Source organism: Oncorhynchus keta, chromosome 29 (genome assembly GCF_023373465.1).
Source record: "Oncorhynchus keta strain PuntledgeMale-10-30-2019 chromosome 29, Oket_V2, whole genome shotgun sequence".
NCBI lineage: Eukaryota > Metazoa > Chordata > Actinopteri > Salmoniformes > Salmonidae > Oncorhynchus > Oncorhynchus keta.
In genome coordinates this window covers 21,467,955-21,491,284 of record NC_068449.1, presented here as the reverse complement: position 1 = coordinate 21,491,284, position 23,330 = coordinate 21,467,955, and the positions used below count along the sequence as shown (strand labels likewise).

General features: G+C 44.6%; 2 protein-coding genes across 3 annotated transcripts in view; both read right to left on the bottom strand.

Annotated features, from left to right (window-relative positions):
• The window catches only part of LOC118362467 (signal-induced proliferation-associated 1-like protein 1), a 66,027-nt gene extending 52,673 nt beyond the window's left edge, over window positions 1-13,354 (bottom strand). For both annotated transcript variants that reach the window (XM_035742817.2, XM_035742818.2), the window contains exon 1: window positions 13,078-13,354. The gene's annotated coding sequence lies outside the window, so the exon portion shown is untranslated. The remainder of the gene's footprint in view (window positions 1-13,077) is intronic.
• The window catches only part of LOC127913625 (uncharacterized), a 168,194-nt gene that overhangs the window by 132,791 nt on the left and 12,073 nt on the right, over window positions 1-23,330 (bottom strand). The window lies entirely within an intron of this gene.

The following is a 23,330-nucleotide window of genomic DNA, read 5'->3' as shown; positions in this document are numbered from 1 at the left end:
TCTCATTATGGGGTATTGTGTGTAGATTGATGAAGGGAAAACATTTTTTTAATACATTTTAGAATAAGGCTGGAAATTAGGAGGATGCAGATTGCACAGAACAAAGCAGCAAGGACTGTTTTAAGGTGGAGATATGACTATTCTGTTGTAGTCATGCACAATGCTCTAGGATGGTCATAAATCAATAAGATAATTGAATAAAACATGCTTATTTTATTTCACAATGTACACCATTTAAAATGGCCAAACCCCATTCACGACAGTATTCAGTTGGTAAGAGACAGACACTCAGTAAATACTAGGAATAGATTGTCCACCATCTATGTGTTATCCAGACAGAAAAGAGAAATAGGCTAAAGAACGTTTCGAGTCAGAGCAATAAAGAAATGTAATAATTTATCTGAGCAAACCAGAAACCTTTCAATATATTAATTCAAACAATACTTTCAAACCATTTAATATAATACATTGAAAGGTTGTGCAGGACTTTGGTAGATGATGGAATCAATCTATCTTCTCAGACTGTTCAAGTATTTATCTGGTCAATATTTCAGTGTATTATGTCTGATGTGTGTAACAGTGTGTTATATGTCAAAATGTGATTGTATTATAAATTGTATTATAAATGGTATTTTAATGTTTAAGGACTCTTGGAAGATTAGTCCAAATTAGGACTAAAAGAGATCCTAATAAAATAAAATAAAATAAAATCAGCTAAGATGACAGTGATTCAGCATCAAAAACAATGGGGAGCTCGCTCTCAGGCTAAATCTACAGTAGCGGGTAGCCTAGCATAGTTTGAATGCTACACTAATCAATGTCAGAGCCAATTAGGAGCAGAGAATGCTCACTATGAGAGAATGTATGTCTGGGAAATGTAGTGTCTGGGAGAATCTGGTGAAAATGCAAGCAGTTAAACAAAATAACAGCTCAATGATTGGCTATTATTTCCATTTTGCCCTTTCGTTAGGTAGTGCAAGAGATGATTGGGTGAGTGTTCTATACAGCAGCAGTGCATTCACACATGCCTGGGTCAGTAAGGGTAGCCAGTGACGGTGCATGTCCAGGCTCTGTGCTGGTGCTGTATGGGGGTAGATTTGTGCTGTGTGTGCCAGTACCAGTCCATTCTGGAACACAGCCAAAATAACCATTTACTTCTCCCACACTGGACACTGTAGGTCTCAGTACAACAGGGACTTAACAACTGCCCTAGACAACGCGTAAGCCATGTACATATCATATTTGTTTCAAACAAAGTACACAAAGCAACAACATCTATCCTATGTCCCTGTGTGTGAGAGTGCTTGCACAAAGTGCATGAGTGTGTGAGAGAAGGAGGGAGGGAGAGGGAGAGAGAGATAAATGAGACTGAGTGGCTCTAGTGACAAACTGCAGTATAGCAGCAAGGTCAGTTGACAGTGACCTGCCAGATTCCCTCTCCAGAGGTGTCAATATGGCACAGACCTGTGATGTCTGAAGCCATCCAGAATCCTCTCACACTGTGGGCCAGGACACAGAGATACTTGGGGCTAAGGCCCTATTCCCACTACGAGAGATTGAGAGACTGAGAAGCTGAGTGGTGAAAGGGATTTCTTCATTACATCCTTGCCTTACTTTTCATTGTTGCTGGCTATGCAACATTCTTGGTCCCCAGCTCAAATTAACCATAAATATCAAAGTATCCAGTAAGCACAAATTATTAAGAATCCAAGCAACTTTTCTACGGATAATGCAACCAAGCCATACTACTCTTGAATAATGCAACAATTCACAAGCATGAGCAGACAGTTAAAGGGTTTACTTTCTCGTCTGTACACATTAAATGAGCTTACAATACACATCCAACTCCTGCTAGCTAGCTAACTAACAACATGCTTCATGATCAAGTAACGTTAGCATATTAATAATGCACGTTTACCACTCACATTTACATTTACATTTAAGTCATTTAGCAGACGCTCTTATCCAGAGCGACCATACAAATATGAAAGTACAGTCATATTATAACATAATTTACACAGCTAGGTAACATTAGTGAGCAATCTATCTCGCTAAACAAAATCATTTCTGCTGACGTTTAGCTGAACCATAGCTAGATAGGTGATCTTAAGCGTACACTAGCGTATTAAAGTTATCTTAGAACAAACCACAATGTAGAAAATAGTAAGTGTGTCAATTTTTGACTGGTACTCCAGTCAAACGTTTGGACACACTTACTATTTTCTACATTGTAGAATAATAGTGAAGACATCAAAACTATGATGTAATAACAAAAAAGTGTTAAAACAAATCAAAGTGTGCCTTGAACAAATCATTTTACATTTGAGATTCTTCAAAGTAGCCACCCTTTGCCTTGATGACAGCTTTGCACACGCTTGGCATTCTCTCAACCAGCTTCATGAGTGCTTTTCCAACAGTCTTGAAGGAGTTCCCACATATGCTGAGCACTTGTTGGCTGCTTTGCCTTCACTCTGCGGTCCAACTCATCCCAAACCATCTCAATTGGGTTGAGGTCAGGTGATTGTGGAAGCCAGGTCATCTGATGCACCACTCCATCACTCTCCTTCTTGGTCAAATAGCCCTTACACCACCTGAAGGTGTGTTTTGGGTCATTGTCCCACTAAGCGCAAACCAGATGGGATGTGTATCACTGCAGAATGCACTGCAGAATGCAGTGAGGTAGCCATGCTGGTTAAGTGTGCCTTGAATTCTAAACAAATCACAGACAGTGTCACCAGCAACAACAAAAAAACACACCATCAAACCTCCTCCTCCATGCTTCACGGTGGGAACCACACATGCGGAGATCATCCGTTCACCTACTCTGCAAATCTCACATTTGGACTCATCAGACCAAAGGACAGATTTCCACCGCTCGAATATCCATTGCTCGTGTTTCTTGGCCCAAGCAAGTCTCTTCTTCTTATTGGTGTCCTTTGGCAGTGGTTTCTTTGCAGCAATTCAACCATGAATGCCTGATTCACGCAGTCTCCCCTGAACAGTTGATGTTGAGATGTGTCTGTTACTTGAACTCTATGAAGCATTTATTTGAGCAGCAATCTAAAGTGCAGTTAACTCTAATGAACTTATCCTCTGTAGCAGAGGTAACTCTGGGTCTTCTTTTCCTGTGGCGGTCTTCATGAGAGCCAATTTCATCATAGCGCTTGATGGTCTTTGAGACTGCACTTGAAGAAACTTTCAAAGTTCTTGAAATTTGCCGATTGACTGACCTTCATGTTTTAAAGTAAACATGGACTGTCATTTCTCTTTGCCTATTTGAGCTTTTCTTGCCATAATATGTGAACGGTTTCAGGAAACTAGGCGTATGTCGCAAGTCACGACTTCACAGGAGAGCCATTTTAAGTGTTTGTTTTGTTATCAAAATGCGGTTTTTGGTGTAGAAATGCCTTCTGGCACATGTACACTTTCATGTTCCTTAATAACAACTTGTATTTTTTTTATTTTACCTTTATCTATAGGGGGAAGCATTTTCACTTTTGGATAAATAGCGTGCCCAATTTCAACTTCCTGCTACTCGTGCCAAGAATATAAGATATGCATATTATTATTATTAGATTTAGATAGAAAACACTCGGAGGTTTCTAAAACTGTTTGAATCATGTCTGTGAGTATAACAGAAATTATGTAGCAGGCAAAACCCAGAGGACCAACCATTCAGATGTTTTTTTTTTAGGACACTGTCTATTCAATGAGGTTTCATTGGGAAACAAGATTTCTAAGGCACTTGTTTGCAGTTCCTACCGCTTCCACTGGATGTCACCAGTCTTTGGAAATTGGATGAGGTTCTTCCTTTGTGTAATGAAGAAGTAAGGCCATCTTGGATCAGGATAATGTTATGTGTACTGTTTGAGAGTTGCGCAAGACTAAAAAAGTAGCGTTAGTTTGTGATTCTCCTGTTTTGAAAACAGATAGACCCGTCTTCAATTTGATCGATTTATTAACGTTAAAAAATACCTAAAGTTGTGTTACAAAAGTAGTTTGAAATGTTTTGGCAAAGTTTACAGGCAACTTTTGAGATATTTTGTAGTGACGTTGCGCAAATTGGAAGCTGTTTTTTTTCTGGATCAAACGCACCAAATAAATAGACATTTTGGATATATATCGACGGAATTAATCGAACAAAAGGACCATTTGTGATGTTTATGGGACACATTGGAGTGCCAACAAAAGAAGCTCGTCAAAGGTACGGCATGTTTTATATTTTATTTCTGCATTTTGTGTGGTGGCTGCAGGGTTGAAATATGCTATTCTTTTTGTTTACTATTGTGCTATCATCAGATAATAGCTTCTTTTGCTTTCACCGAAAAGCCTTTTCGAAATCTGACATTTTGGCTGGATTCACAACGAGTGTAGCTTTAATTTGGTATCTTACATGTGTGATGTAATGAAAGTTTAAATTTTATAGTATTTTATTTGAATGTGGCACTCTGCATTTTCCCTGGCAATTGGCCAAGTGGGACATTTACGACCCGCCTATCCCAGAGAGGTTTAACTAAGCAAGTCAGTTAAGAACAAATTCTTATTTTCAATGACATTCAACCTTCGTCTCTCCCGAGCCCGTACGGGAGTTGTAGCGATGAGACAAGATAGTAGCTACTAAAACAATTGGATACCGCGAAATTGGGGAGAAAACGGGGTAAAATTCACAAAAACATTATTATAATAATTTAAAAAATAAAGATTCTGTTGTCAAAACACTGATGATGAAACAACTGCATTAATCATATTAGAAAGCACAGACATAAAATAACAGGCCTCTAAATCATTTTACTTACTGATTATGATATACATATTAATATTACACAGGTAGACATCATGCCCTAATCATAAACTGCATATAATACATTCTTGTGGTTTTACATTTTCCCTCACAGAAGAATCTGTTGCTCGGGACAGGACAGTAATGTGTCAGCTTATTATGACTCTTTTTGACATAGGGCTGTCAGAGAAGATTGGCTGGGTTGATCTGATGGGAGAGGAGCTGTAGTGACAGTTAAGAAGCCTCAGTATGGGAAAGGTCAGGAACTCACTAAGTGAACATATATAAGTTACCATGAGCTCCCGTCTACTATCCAAACACCACCAAACCAAATGGCTGAACTAGAGTAAGCCCAGTCAAACCAGCTACAGTAAGCCTAGTCTCACATTGCCATATTTTGTAGCCTAAGCCTGTAACCAGGAACATGAGAGCAGGAGAGAGCACACTCAATAACCATGACCTACATTATAATAAAGTGATTCAGTACAAAACATGATGATCCCTCATTGCCAACAAATAGAAGGGAATACAACAAACACTGTGGTTTTTCTAGAATAATAACAGAGTAATAGCATTTGTATGACAATCAGTGTCATTTAGAAAGCCTGATGCAGCAGAAGCTCAGTGAGACACCCTTTTCTTTCCCCACTAACACAGATCTCAAGGTGAAAGCCTCATTAATATCCCCTCACACCCGCCAAAAATCTGCCCTGCTGCTGTCACATACTAATTGCTTCTCTACCACACAAGAAGATGTGCTCTGGAAAAGAAGAGCTCTTTTAATTAACCCCTCGACCAACTGTGGATTAACAAGAGAGGTTCTAATCCATTCAAATCTCATAGAAGAGGAAGTGCTACCTTAACTCTCGTGTTCTGCAGGACCATGTAAGCGTTTAAAGAACATCCGGTACTAGCTGCCTGCAGGTGCTGACTACAGGGGAAAGCTGTGGCTGTTAGGAGTCACAAGCTATGCTGAAGGAGAATACTAAAGAGGAGAAACACTGGATCTCCCCACTGAGGAGCCCATCTGACAGAGAGCTGGCTCAGTCAGAGAGAGAGTGACAGCGTCAAATACACAGGTACTGCTGCTCAATGAGCTAAATCTAACAGAAACCAACTGTTGGAGTGAATGTGCCAAATGTAGGCATCCCTTAGCATATTCTCCCAGCAGAAAGATGTTGCAATGTGAAGTCAAATATGTAACATCAACATATCATATTGTATTGGGCCTATACCATTTAGCACATCAATTCCACAATGTTTCCTTTGCACGTTAACTACTTCCAGCCATTGATTAGGGCATGGCTCCACTTATGGCTTGATGCACTTCTAGTCCTATTATGTACAGTAAAGCCTCAGAGTTAATCAATTCATACAGAGTCATTTGTGCAGCAGTAATTCAGGCAGCATTGCATAACAGGAGCCATGATAAATCACTGGTCGTGCCAGGAAACCAATGTCCAACCTGCATAGTGCACTGCTGCTGACCTGCACTGCAAACACACCACACTGTAGCCCACAGTGTAGACAGCTCTGGAACGGTGCTGATCAAAAGCCAAAACTAATCTACACAGGGCCTAGGGAGGAGCGCTTTCCTATTCTTATCAAAAAGAAAAGCAAAAATACAGAGACCTCATTCACAGTCAAAAAACCCACAAGGCCTACAGATTAGCATATGCTGTATTAGGTTGACAACATCTGACAGTTGTTCCAATTTTTCAATTTTAGTCTTGGTTCACAGGACTCAGGAAAAAGCGGATTGCAATTACCACGCCCCACTCATACCCCCACTTCGCTCTAATCAAGGCTCAGAATCCCCAGAAGTCTTGAAGGAAAAAACATGCAGAGTTTAGGTTTGAGCTCTGTGTGATCCTTAATTTGTATCTTTACAATAAGAGTATCTCACGCACACACACACCATAGACACTAATATTCTCCCCAAGGAACATACAAAAATGCACACGCAGGCACACACACTCATGTTTGCATCAGAGCTGTGGAGAGAGCTTCAACCTGGATCACTATAGACACAGTGACATCTGCAGAGGTTAACTAACAACAAATACAAGTTAAACGTAACGGTGTGATAATAAGGTTACCAAGTGGAGCAGAAGGGCGAGAGGCCAGGGTGTGCCGGTGTTTTGAATCCAACAGTACATGATCCCTAGCGACTAATTAGCACTCAAAGCAGGGAGCCGCGCCACGTAAACACTTGCCCACCTGCCGCAAAAGGCCCACATCACAAAGAATCCTCCCTGCTTCTCCTTGAGCAATAATGGCAGGCAGGCTTCTATGTGATACCTTGCACAGCAGACCTCTTGCACCTCTTTCCCATGCAGTCCCTCCTCCCAACACATCAACAAATGAATGTATTGTAACAGAAGACCGGCCTTCAACTCAACACTTTAAAACGATCAGATCTAGAGTCAGTTTAGTAGTCTAGCTCTTCGTCCTTGGCCTCAAGAACAACATCTGAAAACAGACTAAATCTGTCAAAACTGAATTGTTATTTATTTCTGAGAGCATGAGCTCCCAAATATGGAGTTGATGTATGTATGTATCTCATACCAGCAGAAAAGCTGTAGCCAAGATATCCAGGAATACATCAATTAAATACACAGGAAACAGGCTGGGGGGAAAGCCCGGAAAAGCAGCAGCCATGTTTGTTATTGGTCGGCCTCATCTGCTCTCTCCACCTGGGAACAGATGGAAAGAGTGTCTCTCTGCAGCAGTCAAATTGATAGGGAGTGGGACAGTTTATCAAGTCAGAAAGTAGGCAGGGTGCTGATGTGTTACCCATTTCTAATTCTCCTAATCTATGAGGTGTGGCACTGTCAACAACAAAGTGAAAGTCACGTGTGGCTCAGATTGTGGAGCATGGTGTTTGCAACACCAGGGATGTGGGTTTGATTACCGCAGGGGACCAGTATTAATAAAATATAAAATGTATGTACTCACTTCTGTAAGTAGCTATGGATGAAAGATTCTGCTAAATAACTGAAAACGAAACAGCAAGAAAGGAGAGGGGTTGTCCTGAATATCACAGAATTGTCCTCCCTTGTCAGTGAATCCTAGCAATATCAGGTGAGAACACAGTCAATTGACTATTCCATTGTGTTCCCTCTCTCTCTCTCTGCATGTGTTTCAGAGGAGAGCCTCTGAAATTCTCACACAGGACAAGGAAGGAACTGGAGCCAAGCAGTCTCATTCCTCACCCCCAACCATGCCTGGAGTAGAGCAGGAACTCAACTCACAGGATGGAAATGTATTACGTGTTTTGACTAGAGAGGATGTGGAATCTTGGAGCAATATGAACAGGGATTTCTGCTAGTTGGGATGCAGGAAACCAAGAGGAGGGAGCCTAAAGTGCAACTCTTTCAGAAATGTTAACAATCAGCGTCTTTAGATTTTGTGTTGGGGGTTTCAAATGAAATAAGTTCTGAGCAGAACTCATGCGGTGCTGTGTGGCATGGAATTTCAGTTTCACTGTACGTGACGCTGCACCTGAAAGTAACAAAAACAGTTGAGCCGTTAAAGTGAAGGAATGAGGACTAGCTGAACAGACCTGTCTGCACATTGATATCCTGATTCAGGCATGCTCAACCCACTGCATATTCCAATCTGCTTCTCAGATTTCTGCCCACAGAACAACACTATAGCTGTGTGGTTTCGACCCCGTATGGGAAAATAATATGTCACTATTGTATGGAAGACACACAGCATGAGGCATGGGCCTTGTTCTCTGTTTATAGACTAGGAATGGTAGCAAAGATTTTGTATGTGAGGGAGATACAGGGGGGAGTAGATCTGACAGTGTGATACTGTAGGCAGTGACTGACATGTTTAGACACAACCAGGCAGATCATCACTATAAGGCAAGACAGCCTAAAGCAACTCAACACATCCTCAGGTACCAACATTTTATTACGGAAGCGTTTTCTTTCTTTCCGTGTGTGGTTGTTTGTTGGAGATGTGTTTTCCCCAATCCTTTCCCAGAACACACTATTTCCAGCACTTGTGCCTGAGAGGCAGAGAAAGATGAGAATTACAGCCTGTCTGGTCTGGTGAGACTGTGGCTTTGGGTTAGAGTTGAGAGTGAGATTAAATTAGTCAGGGTATCACTCTTTCTCTTAGTGTGAGGTTACTTAAAATCATCAGCATCAGCAACAGACTGAGACTATGAGGGCAGCACAAGAAGTGGATTGATACTGTGGGGAATAGGCCTATTTGTCAGGGCTAGATTAGAATAGACATCTTGTCCCAAATCAGCACATCAGCTATGTTGCAACTGCACCACTACATTACATTCTGCCTCATCAGGAGAATAAGTGTGTGTGTGTGTGTGTGTGTGTGTGTGTGTGTGTGTGTGTGTGTGTGTGTGTGTGTGTGTGTGTGTGTGTGTGTGTGTGTGTGTGTGTGTGTGTGTGTGTGTGTGTGTGTGTGTGTGTGTGTGTGTGTGTGTGTGTGTGTGTGTGTGTGTGTGTGTGTGTGTGTGTGTGTGTGTGTGTGTGTGTGTGTGTGTGTGTGTGTGTGTGGAGGGGGAGGGGGGGGGTCACAACGCAAAATAATGTGACCTCCACATAAATAATTGTAAAGCCGCAAAAGTTAAGAGTTGCCTATATCATTTTTGTGATGTGGTGGAGGGGGCAGTTTCTTTGTTCGTCTGCATTTACTCTGTGACAGCGAGTTAAAAGGGATGACATCATCTCCATTGTGAGTTCCGTGCTCTTTCGCTGTTTCCATTGGTTGACATATACCCGGCAGGCCCAAGCAGACAAAGCCGGAGCATTCCAACAGTTTAACAGGAGACAGTACCACAGTCATCCTCATCCCAGTCAGCTTTATCACCCCCATTCAACTCAATGGTGACATAGTAGGGCACCGGAGGACAGATTGCCAAGACAATCATTTACTCTTCTGCCTTTGGTCTGACAAACATTGCTTAATCATTCGAACAGGAGCCTACTCATTTTGTCATAACGTAATATATTTCTAGTCATTATCCTTTATGGTTACGGACGGTTTGCCAAAAGGTCAATCCGCTTCTTTGATTTCACAGAGCTTAGTCAGAATAGAAAGGAAAATAACATGGCCTTGTACTTGACATCAGACATGTTATGTCTGTTCTCAGCCTTCAACAACTAACAACAGGAGGGAAGGCAGGCAACATTGCAAATTCAAGCAACACATTACTTGAGGAGAAAGACGATTTAAATCAAGGTGGACTAGACATTGTCTTTCTAATTAGAATTCTTACTGATTATTCAAATTATTGTTGAATGTAAACATTTGAGCACCTTGAATAGGCAGGCAGTGGGCCAGGGTAATTAATTGGCCTGGAAGCATATTCCACCCTGTTATATTAACATGACATGTTATACCTATATATAAGAGTAGGCCTGTCATGAACAAAGCAAACATTTAGTTTTAGTATTTCACTTCAAACACATCCCAGAGAGGCACTTTATAAAACTGAACTATGCTCCAATTGTTGCTCCTCCTATCTGGCATTAAGAGCCAGGAGTCAAGAGCCTGCCCTGGACTCCACCTCCCTGTCTCTGCTGTCATACTCTTGTGATAAGATATGCGAGCTGCATTTACCCTATACTATTGTCCTACGTTAACCATGGGGGAGGGGGGGGGTCTATGGCACATAGCAGAGAATGGTTCACCCATCATGGGAGATTAAAATAGAAAGACAATCACTAGATTGATTTAGAGTGAAAACTCCATCATAATGGGGCACTGGTCCAGTTTGCATGATGATTTTGCTTCAGCAAAACAATATCAGACTAAATATAATGAGTAATGAGGTTAAGAAAATATTTATTCAACAGTAAAACAGAGGTCTTCAATTGTTATGACTATGGACCTGTCTGATGTTATCCCAGTCATCAATCTCCCATGTTCACAAAGAATGCTAATATTTTGTCCACTATGCAACTCAATATTCTTTCCTTCCCCTTTATGACTCATCCCAACCGGAACCAATCCCGTTTCCTACAGAACAATGCCACGGATCAGCATACACCAATATGGGTAGAGAGAGACAGAAGAAACATTAGGGCAGGGATGATCAACTAGATTCAGCTGTGGGCTGATGTTTTCTTCAACAGATGCTCGGGGGGCCAGAACATAATTACAATTTCTTTGTAGACTGTAAATAATTAGGAACAGATTTCCAAAATTAAAATCACTTGGAGATGATTTCCTGGTGTTTTTACAGTCTTTTATGTCCAACAATTAACATGTTATGAAATTTTCTCAGAAAACCACAGGCTGCCAGTTGGGGAACCCTGTACTAGGGGGACTCCAATTTCAACACTGTGATGTTCAAGCTCTTATATGCAGAAGACAGAAAGTACAAACAGTGAGTGAGTGCTAAATCGACTGTATTTGGACTCCTTGTGACAGCTACTGGAACTGTCAGAAACAGCTGGCCAGAGAGGCCAAGTTCAAATCTCATGTCTAAGCGCATCCAGATTTGCCACTGTAGGGGCCCTTCAATGCAAAATATAGCCTGCCCCATAAAATGTCAACCAATAGCTTTATGTAACTCAATAGGCTACTACTTGGTCAGTGGGGCATTTGATTTCCCCCTGAAACTAAAACTCATTTCTACCGTGTCTCACAGGTTGCATACAAAAATGAAGGTTTTTGCCAGTCACATGTCTGAAGGTCTATACTTCATCTTCCAGAAATGTATAACACTTTACATTAACCTGCTCTAATTCTTGTGTAGTAACTCTGTAATAATACTTTAATATTTGAATTCAAATCAAAGCGTATTTGTCACGTGCTCCGAATACAAACGGATGTAGACCTTACAGTGAAATGCGTACTTACAAGCCCTAACCAACAGTGACATTGTTAAGGAGAAAATAGGTATTAGGTAAACAATAGAAAAGTAAAGAAAAGAAAAAACAGCAAAAATAACAGAAGAGAAGCAATGTACAGGTGGTTCCGGGGGGCACCGGTTAGTCGGGCTAATTGAGGTAATATGTACATGTAGGTATAGTTAAAGTGACTATGCATAGATGATAAACAGAGAGTAGCAGTAGCGTAGAGGGGGTTGGCGTAGTAATAGTTCAATAGTTAGTGTTACTTACTAAACAGGTGTACAGCATGAGAGCAACAACGTAAAATGTTACTCAGAACTCTGACTAATACATTGCCTGCTTTATTACAACAGCAATGTCTAGTCAGCTGTGTCAGATCATCAGTTAGCTTAATTTAGCTGATGTAAAGTATCAATTTTCCAAACAAACTTTTGTTAATTTGGCCATTCTGTCCAAAACAGGGAATGCAAGGTAGGTGTTCTTTCTTTGAGTTTGAGACGAACCCTCAGGCTTGGAGGCATCTCACTGACAAAGAGCCAAACAGGCAGTGTAAAGGCCAAGTTAGCAGACTGTATGTCCTAACTGCAGTGTTGAGCAATACTGTACATGAATTCAGCGTTGTACCTATAGTGGTTGAGTAGACAATAGTGTTATGCCTTGTGACAGTCGAACCTGCATATGTGTTGCCTGGCTTATAGAAAGATCCATCAACATTAACCCGTTAGAAACATTAACCCACCACTAGTAGAGGCATGGGTTAACAGACCTAACAATATTTATGTGGTTCTCAACCTTTTTCACAAATGTTTGGTTATTGTACCACCAACTGAATTTTGCTTTAACCGTACTACCCCATGAAGTACCCCCTTATGTGCATTTCACCATAGGCCTATGGTCTCATGAGTCGTCTCAAGTACCCCCTGTGGATAGGCCAAGTACCCCCAGGGGTCCTAGTAGGCTACTCTGGTTGGGAACCACTGGTTTATATATACCAAAGGAGAGCACTACAACAAAATCTGCAGCATAACAGGTCTATTACAGCGCTATTAAACCATGTCAATTTCCTCGATACCACCTGTAAGTCAGCAAACCCAAACTGAACTCGAAACAATGCACATTGTCCTTGAAAAACGTGATACAGTGATGCATTGCATTGATCATGACAAGACCAAAATTGACATTTTCCACTCCAGTCACGTGCAGCGTGCGCGTTCTAAACCCACAAAGCAACCTTTCTGGATCCCTCCTAATTTGGGGAAAGAAAATACCCTGATTGCGTATTCAAATGTAGATTACTTACTAGTAGAGAACATAAATCGGTCATATTTTGCTGTTTAACATGCTAATTGTTTGGGGAGACAATCCAGATGTTGCTTGCGCCCATGTAGCTTACCCCAAAAACACCATGCACATGACATGCATCGTTCCCCAACGACATAACGCAGGTTTGCGACTCACCTTTTCTTGTCTCTCCCTCAACGGTTGGATGGCATGAACACAATACTACGCGTTTCCCCCCCCTTTTGCTTCTCGTGGAAGACCCTTTAATGTAAAAATAAAATAAAAAATACAGGAACAACGTTAACTATATGGATTTAAAGCAGATGTTTCCGTTCCAGTTAAAATCACAATTATCTTTGCGCCTTCCCCAGAGATGCAGTCTAACTTAGAAGTTGGATACAAAGTTACTGGTTTGCCTCGCTGCGCTATGCAGTTGCTGTAGGGATGAGATCATACCAATATTACCAACCACCCTCCCGTCACTGTACTGGAATCTCGCGAGAGGGCTTCATACAATAAAGCAAACGTTACTGTGGTAACAAAGCAATTTCTGCTCACCTGGTAGTGTTTCTGCTGAAGCTCTTTTTGAAATTGCCCAAAATATAACAAGGTCTATCTAGGATAGAACATGTGAAAGCAACTGAAATACTTTGCAAATCATTGTGACTGAATGCAATCAATCATTTCCATGTCATATCAGCTTTCTTTTACTCTAATGGGTTGTGAAAGGTTTATTATCCTTGTTCATTTTGCCTATAGGGACTATGGATTTTTTCTGGACTGAGCTACAGTCTTACATTAGCCAAGGCACTCATTCTACTTGCAAAAACACAAACCTCGGAGAATCCTTAACTGTTGTCACAGATCTCCCCAGGGGCTGACAATGCATAAATGACATTAAGGCATTACTCAGCAGCAATGTCTCTCTGTCTCAGCCTGCAGTAGATGTGACTGTTTGAGAGAATATGCAATGCTCACTCTCTTCCTCTACTGCTGGGTGGCTCTGCCAAAACTTCCCTTTTAAATATAACTAAAACCAAGAGGATAGGAAGAATCACTCCAGGTACTCTAGTGTTCAGAGAGGACACAGTGCAAGAGGATGGATTGGGTGGCTGCAACCTTGACTCAAGTAATAGAGTAAATGTAAATCCGGGGCACGACAATTAGTATGATGTGTTACATTTCGTATGGTCGATGTCCATTATCCAATTCGTATGATATGTTATCAATTCCAATTTGATGAGGCTAATGTTAGCTAGGTGGCTAGGTGTCTAATGTTAATGTTTGCTATGTGGCTAACATTAGCTAGGCTAGGGGTTAGGTCTTAGGGTTAGGGTTAAGGTTAGGATAAAGTGTTAAGGTTAGGGGAAGGGGAGGGTTAGCTAACATGCTATGTAGTTGCAAAGTAGCTAAAAAAGTAGTTAGTAGTTGCAAAGTTGATCATTAGCTAAATGTACAAAACTTATCCGTGATGAGATTCAAACACGCAACCTTTGGGTTGCTGGAAATTCGCGTTATATGCCCTCACACCCCGACTTTGCGTTATATGCCCACCCCTGACCGACTGACTTAGCAACCACCCTATTGCCTTAAGTAATCATCTGTCTTATGAAACCATACCAAATGTAACATCATCATTGGCGATTTTAGCATGTAAATCTTGGTGGGGTAAACCCCTCCCAAAATATTTGATGCATGCCAGCAAAGCGACTACTGTCACACCCTGACATGTTTCACCTGTCTTTGTGCTTGTCTCCACCCCCTCCAGGTTCTGCCCATCTTCCACCTTATTTTCTCCAGTGTATTTATACCTGTGTTCTCTGTTTCTGTTGCCAGTTCGTTTTGTTTGTCAAGCCTAGCAGAATTTTTGCCCTTGCTCCTGTCTGTTTCTAGTTTCTGTTTTCTAGTTTTCTGCCCTGACCCTGAGATTGCCTGCCGTTCGGTACCTTTTGGACTCTGATCTGGATTGCTGACTTCTGCCTGCCCTTGACCTGTCATTTTGCATGTCACCTATTCTAGTAATAAACTTTTATTACTTCGACACTGTCTGCATCTGGGTCTTCCCTAAAAAGTGATAGTACGAACTGGCCTTGACTGACCCAACAGACTCGGACAGGCTCCGCAATGCCATCTCCTCCCAAGGAGCCACCATTGGAAGGCACGAGGACTTGCTTCGTTGTCTGATGGAAGGGTTCCAGACCTTGGCCGAACGCCATGACCGAGCATTGAACACATTTTACTGGAGGTATTCCGTATGTTGTCTGTTAGGCAGCCTACCACGACTGTAACATCCCAGCCCCTCAGTAACTCGGCTGTTAGCACCGCCGCCTCCCCGGCCACCCCGTTTCCCGGGAACCCCGCTTACCTCACCCGGAATGCTTCGATGGAGAGTCGGACACCTGTCAGGCGTTGCTCGCTCAGTGTTCCCTCATCATCGAGCTGCAGCCCTCCTCCTTCCCCTGGGACTGCTCTAAGATAGCATACCTCATCACGCTAATGTCCGGGAGGGCTCTCACCTGGGCTAATGCAGTATGGGAACAACAGTATGCTTCAGTCTGGAGGAGTTTGTGGCAGAGGTAAAAAAAAACATTTTCAATGCACCATTGTCTGGGAGAGAGGCTGTCCGGAAGTTACTCCAGCTTCGGCAAGACTCCAGCAGTGTGGCAGACTATGCGTTGGATTTCCGCACGTTGGCAGTTGAGGGTGCCTGGAACCCGGAAGCGTGGTTCGACATGTTCCTACACAGAGTTTTGGAGGAAGTAAAGGACGAGCTTGCAGCCCGGGAACTGCTGACAGATCTCGACTAGCTCATCGCCTTGACCATTCGGATTGATGGGCGACAACAGGAATGAAGGAAGGAGAGGAGATTCGATTTCACTCGCCCACCCAAGGATTCCACCTCACCTTCGAGGAATCCCGATGGCTCCGTTGCTGAGAGAACCCGAGGCTACCCGAGTTCCCCCGAGAGTCTCCGAAGTCTGCCGATTCACCTCTATCTGAGCCAATGCAACTAGGCAGAGCTAGGCTGTCTCCAGTCAAATGGCTATACAGGCTTCACTCTAAGCGTTACCTGTATTGCGGGACTACTGGTCATTTCGTCTCCACCTGTCCACTAAAGGACCAGGCTCACCGGTAGGAGCGAGTACTCTGGTGGGCCATCCGGAGAACTTTTTCTCTCCACTTATTCACACCTCTTTTCATGCCATTTTGCTGTGAGGGAACCAATTGGAATCATTCTGGGTACTCATCGACTCTGGGGCCGATGAGAGCTTTATAGACACTACCCTGGCATCCGAGCTGGGCATCCCCATTCAGCCCCTTTCCATTCTCATGGATCTGTTTGGAAACCTACATTGAGGACTCACCCGTCCTTCTGCCTCTCCTGCTGGCGGAGGACAAAACCCTGTGCCCGTGCATCAACTACTGGGGCCTTAACAAAATCGTGGTGAAGAACCACTATCCGCAACCACTTATCTCCTTCGAGCCGCTCCAGGGGGCCACCGTTCTCTCCAAGCTGGACCTAAGAAACGCCTACCACCTGGTGCGGATACGGGAAGGGGACAAGTGGAAGACTGCCTTCAACACGGCCAGTTGTCACTACGAGTATCTGGTCATGCCATTTTGCCTTACAAACACCCCAGCTGTGTTCCAGGCTGTGGTTAATGATATTCTCTGCGAAATGTTAAACCGGTTCGTCTTCATCTACCTCAAAGACATCCTCGTCGTCTCCTGCTTGGTCCACGTGTCCCACGTCCAACAGGTTCTCCGACGCCTCCTGGAGAACCAGCTTTTTGTGAAAGCAGAGAAGTGAATTCCATTGCTCCACCATCTTCTTCCTGGGTTACATCATCGCTGCAGGGAGTGTACAGATGGATTCTGGGAAGGTGAAAGCGGTGGTGGATTTGCCGCAGCCTACATCCAAGGTGCAGCTGCAACGTTTCCTGGGATTCTGAAACTTTTATCGCCGCTTTATCCGGGGTTATAGCACCCTGGCTCCCCCCTTCTGTCTGCACTCAACCTCTCCCAAGGTTCCATTCACGTGGTCTCCAGCTGCTGACCCAGCATTCTGGGTTCTCATACACCGTTTCACCACAGCTCCCATCTTGGTTCATCCTGACCTGTCCCGCCAGTTCGTGGTGGAGGCCGACGCTTCGGATGTCGGAGTGGGGGCTGTCCTGTCCTAGCTTTATACCCTGGTACTCAAGTTACATCCCTGCCCCTTCTTCTTCCATTTTCTCAAAACCACGGAGAGGAACTACAATGTGGGGAATCGTGAGCCTCTCGCGGTGAAGATGGCGTTGGAGGAGTGAATGCACAGGCTGGTGGGGGTGGAACATCCATTCATTGTGTGGACCAACCACAAGAACCTGGAATATCTCTGCACAGCCAAGCTTCTCAATTCCAGGCAAGCTAGGTGGGTCCTGCTTTTCACCCCGGTTCAACTTCTCCCTCTCATACCGACCAGGATCCAAGAATGTCAAGTCGGATGCGCCGGAACCCGAGACCATCCTTCTCACCTTGTCCCTGGTGAAGGCACTCAGTTGGGGAATAGGGAAGCAGGTCAGTGAAGCACAGCATTCCCAGCCGAACCCAGGGGGGCACATAACCGGATGTTTGTTCCTGACACGGTCCGCTCCTCGGTGGGCCCACTCCTCCATGCTTGCCTAACACCCAGGCTCCGGCATTCTGCACACTCATTGGGTCGTCGGCCATCTTGTCCTCTGGGTTCCACACCCAGTCCAACGGCCAGTCGGAGCGAGTTAACCAAGACCTGGAAAAGACTCTTCACTGCCTGGTCTCCGCCAACCCCACCACCTGGAGCCAGCAACTAGTGGGGGTCGAATATGCCCGCAACACCCTTGCTCTGCCACGGGTCTCCCAATCTCTAAGGTCATTAGCCCCTCTGCTGTTTGTCTTCTGTTGCCCCGTACCCTCCGTATATATCCCACTTTTCATGTGTCTAGAATCAAACCCATATGTCTAAGCCCTTTGTCTCCTGTTTTTGGACTCCGATCTGGATTACCGACCTCTGCCTGACCTTGACTTGTCATTTTGCCTGCCCCCTATTCAACTAGAGCTGATGGGAGGCAATCCGTAATTTTGATTTAGACATTAATGAGCAAGCTAGGAAGAACATAGTCAATATAACTATTTGTTCAGCCCTTTTTAAATGTATAGCAACAGAACTCAGAACATGGGCCGTTCTTACAGTATTCTCCCTGTATAGAACCATAGGATAATTAAAAGGGTCATATAAGCAGACATTGAAAGCTCTTACAATATTTAATTATGACATTTCTCTTAAACAGGCTATAGGCTACATGTGCACCACCAAGTCAGAACAGTAGGCAAAATTATCCGGGGAAAAGGGACCAAATTAGTAGCGTAAGGCACATAGGCTACGAACAGCTTACTACACAACATATACCTTTTTTTCTTTCTTTTTTTTACCCCTTTTTCTCCCCAATTTCGTGGTATCCAATTGTTTAGTAGCTACTATCTTGTCTCATCGCTACAACTCCCGTACGGGCTCGGGAGAGACGAAGGTTGAAAGTCATGCGTCCTCCGATACACAACCCAACCAAGCCGCACTGCTTCTTATCACAGCGCCATCCAACCCAGAAGCCAGCCGCACCAATGTGTCGGAGGAAACACCATGCACCTGGCAACCTTGGTTAGCGCGCACTGCGCCCAGCCCGCCACAGGAGTCACTGGTGCGCGATGAGACAAAGATTTCCCTACCGGCCAAACCCTCCCTAACCCGGGCGACGCTAGGCCAATTGTGTGTCGCCCCACGGACCTCCCGGTCGCGGCCGGTTACGACAGAGCCTGGGCGCGAACCCAGAGTCTTTGGTGGCACAGCTGGCTGCATATACTTTGTACTACTTTCTTAGCTACAGTATACATATCTCCCTGGCATATTATATAATTTATGCAGCAGCATACAATACATTTTTGGACTCACGTTGTTGTGCTCTGCTCACTTGCAACAGGAAGGTGGCGCAACGGTCCCTCGTGGGCATATTGTGTCATAAAACTTTGTCATCAAAGTCTGGCATCCTTTGGATTTCTTATGACATGGATTTGACAGCATGGTCTTGTTGAATGTTTATCTTTTAAAGCTTGGAAAAGAGATCCTCAAAACCAAACTTGGGCCGCACGCCCACTCTACTGAATAGCAGGCAAGGGATTGCTTTGCAATGCTTGCAGTTAGCCACTGATTCCTTCCAAACCACTCATTGTTGAATTTGCGCTTTCCAATTTCTTCTGTACTGTTTCTGTCCAACGGCTGATGAGCACCGATATGTTTTATCTGCAATTTCTCTTCATAATTTCTCTTCATATGACCAGGATGGAAAAGGATTTGCCAGTAGATTATCAAATGTATTCATGATGATGACTGCTAGCTTGCTAGCTAAGATTTTGAAGGTATGATGTTGACATGATCAGTCCAATCAAAGCTATGGTAGATATAACGTGATTTGACGTCATTTTATCTGAAGCCAATGACCTTGAGCCTTCTTGGGCGGGCACTTCTAATGTAACTCTATGTCAGCACCCAAGGGGCTAGAATTTTCAAGCTCTACCCGTAGATTTTGCAGTGACGCAGTGTCTCCATGAGTGACAGAACACTGAGTCAATCACGACGTAACTAGAGAACATTACCAACCCCGACGTTCCGTATTTTCCGCTGGCTGCCACCGCACCACAGAAAGTACTGAGCTAGGCCGAAACACCTGCATTTTGGAGCTGCCTTACTCAAGAAAGCGAAAAAGAGATCATGATTGTATGCGGCTTTGTTCAGTTAGTGATTTTTTTTACACTGTTTGCAAACTAGTATGTGACATATTAATGCCAAAGTAACATGCAAGATAGGTGTTGGAGGAAATTATGGTTGAAATGACTAATTATGTATACATTCCAATCAGAACTGACTAGTCCAAATGCTATAATGTACTGTACATATGAATTTTCTCTCTTGCTCCCATTCCCCATTGTATATAATGTAGTCAGGAGTTTAGTAACAATGAAGGTCTGTTCCTTAGTTCATTCATTTGTACAATCTCCAGGTGGCAGGAACCGACTATCTCCAGACTGTCTAGAATGCTGATTTATACTGACTGACCTTGACTTCAGGCGTGGAGCGAAGGCTCGAGAGCTATAGGGCCTCTCTACTGGTGAAAAGAGATAGAACGTTTAGAAAACGCTGACGTCATTTTCAGTTTATAACATTTACATTTACATTTAAGTCATTTAGCAGACGCTCTTATCCAGAGCGACTTACAATAACCTGTGGAAATATGTGTATGTGGGAGTACTCTCTTGAAATAAACGCTGTTACCTGGCTTTTAAGACTGGTCTCGATCTAAATCATGCATAATTAATGAACTTACAACTCATTAATGAAAAAGATAGAGTGCGAATTTGGTTTTGGCTACAAAACATATAGGAATTTAGAATTCCACTAACAATAGGCAACAAACAAAAAACAGGTAGGGTTCTTAACAGGTGGCACACTGGATCGCAAGTGCACATCATACTAATTTTCAGTGGTGTAAAAAGTACACAATTGTAATACTTGAGTTAAAGTAAATACACCTTAACAGAAAATGACTGAAGTTAAAGTGAAAGTTACCCAGTAAAATACGAATTTGTTACGGCTGTCATCGGAATGAGACCAAGGTGCAGTGTGGAATGCGTACATTTTGAATTTATTAAGTGAACAACACAAAAAAACAAGATAAACGACACATAAAGTAATGTATCGCTAAACCAGCAACTAACAAAAACAAGATCCCACAACGGAAAGTGGGAAATAGGGCTGCCTAAGTATGATTCCCAATCAGAGACAACAATAGATAGCTAGCTGCCTCTGATTGGGAACCATACTCGCCAAAAATAAAGAAATAGACAACATAGAATGCCCACCCCAAGTCACATCCTGACCTAACCAAATAGAGAAATAAAATGGCTCTCTAAGGTCGGGGTGTGACAGTACCACCCCCCCAAAGGTGCGGACAACCCGGCCGCAAACCTGAACCTATAGGGTAGGGTCCGGGTGGGCATCTACCCTCGGTGGCGGCTCCGGGTTGGGATGTAGCCCCCGCTCCCTACGCTGATCCCTCCGCTTCTGTGGAACTGGACCGTGAATTGTTGCCGGAGGAACCGGACCGTGGATCAACGCCGGAGGCTCTGAACTGGGAACCACCGATGGAGGCTCCGGACTGGGGACCGTCGCTGGAGGCTCCGCACTGGGGACCGTCGCTGGAGGCTCCGGGCTGGGGACCGTCGCTGGAGGCTCCTTGCCATGGATCGTCACTACAGGCTCCGGGCCATGGATCATCACTGGAGGCTTCGTGCCATGGATCATTTTACATTTACATTTAAGTCATTTAGCAGACGCTCTTATCCAGAGCGACTTACAAATTGGTGCATTCACCTTATGACATCCAGTGGAACAGCCACTTTACAATAGTGCATCTAAATCTTTTAAGGGGGGTGAGAAGGATTACTTTATCCTATCCTAGGTATTCCTTAAAGAGGTGGGGTTTCAGGTGTCTCCGGAAGGTGGTGATTGACTCCGCTGTCCTGGCGTCGTGAGGGAGTGTGTTCCACCATTGGGGAGCCAGAGCAGCGAACAGTTTTGACTGGGCTGAGCGGGAACTGTACTTCCTCAGTGGTAGGGAGGCGAGCAAGCCAGAGGTGGATGAACGCAGCGCCCTTGTTTGGGTGTAGGGCCTGATCAGAGCCTGGAGGTACTGAGGTGCCGTTCCCCTCACAGCTCCGTAGGCAAGCACCATGGTCTTGTAGCGGATGCGAGCTTCAACTGGAAGCCAGTGGAGAGAGCGGAGAAGCGGGGTGACGTGAGAGAACTTGGGAAGGTTGAACACCAGACGGGCTGCGGCGTTCTGGATGAGTTGTAGGGGTTTAATGGCACAGGCAGGGAGCCCAGCCAACAGCGAGTTGCAGTAATCCAGACGGGAGATGACAAATGCCTGGATTAGGACCTGCGCCGCTTCCTGTGTGAGGCAGGGTCGTACTCTGCGGATGTTGTAGAGCATGAACCTACAGGAACGGGCCACCGCCTTGATGTTAGTTGAGAACGACAGGGTGTTGTCCAGGATCACGCCAAGGTTCTTAGCGCTCTGGGAGGAGGACACAATGGAGTTGTCAACCGTGATGGCGAGATCATGGAACGGGCAATCCTTCCCGGGAGGAAGAGCAGCTCCGTCTTGCCGAGGTTCAGCTTGAGGTGGTGATCCGTCATCCACACTGATATGTCTGCCAGATCATCACTGGAGGCTCCGGGCCATGGATTATCACTAGAGGCTCCAGGACATGGATTATCACTGGAAGCTTCGTGCCATGGATCCTTACTGGAGGCTTCGTTCCATTGATTATCACTGGAGGCTTCGTACGTTGAGCCGGAACAGGTCTCACCGGACTGAGGAGATGTACTGGCAGCCTAGTGAGTGGAGCTGCCACAACACGTCCTGGCTGGATACCCACTCTAGCTCAGTGAGTGTAGAGAGTTGGCACCGGACGCACTGGGCTATGATGGCGCACTGGAGGCATAGTGCGTAGAGCCAGTGCAGGACACACTGGACAGTGGAGACGCACCGGAGGTCTGGAGCGCAGAGCCGGCACAACTCGTCCTGGCTGGATACCCCAGTAGCCCGGCAAGTGCGGGGAGCTGGAACAGGCCGCACTGGGTTGTGCTGGCGAACTGGGGATACCGTGCGTAGAGCTGGCACAGGATAACCTGGGCCGAAGAGACACACCGGAGGCCAGGAACGCTGAGCTGGCACAATCACTCCTGGCTGAATGCCCACTCTAGCACGGCAACTGCGGGGAGCTTGCAGAGAGCGCACTGGGCTGTGGCTGCGCACCGAAGGCATGGTGTGTAGAACCGGATAACACAGTGCTTGACCAGTCACTCGCTCCCCACGGTAAACACGGAGAGTTGGCTCAGGTCTGAACCCTGACTCCGCCAATCTCCCCGTGTGCATCCCCCCAAAATAAATGTTTTGGGGCTGCCTCTCGTGTTTGCTTCGTTGAGCCAACTCCTCGCAACGTCGCTGTTCCGCTTTAGCTGCCTCCATCTCCTCCTTCGGAAGGCGATACTCTCCAGCCTGCCCCCAGGGTCCTTTCCCGTCTAAGATCTCCTCCCAGGTCCATTCTTCCTGACCACGCTGCTTGGTCCTTTGGTAGTGGGATCTTCTGTTACGGCTGTCGTCGGAATGAGACCAAGGTGCAGCGTGGTAGGCGTACATTTTGAATTTATTAAATTAACAACCCAAAAAAACAAGATAAACAACACGTAAAGTAATGTAGCGCTAAACCAGCAACTAACAAAAACAAGATCCCACAACAGAAAGTGGGAAAAAGGGCTGCCTAAGTATTATTCCCAATCAGAGACAACAATAGAC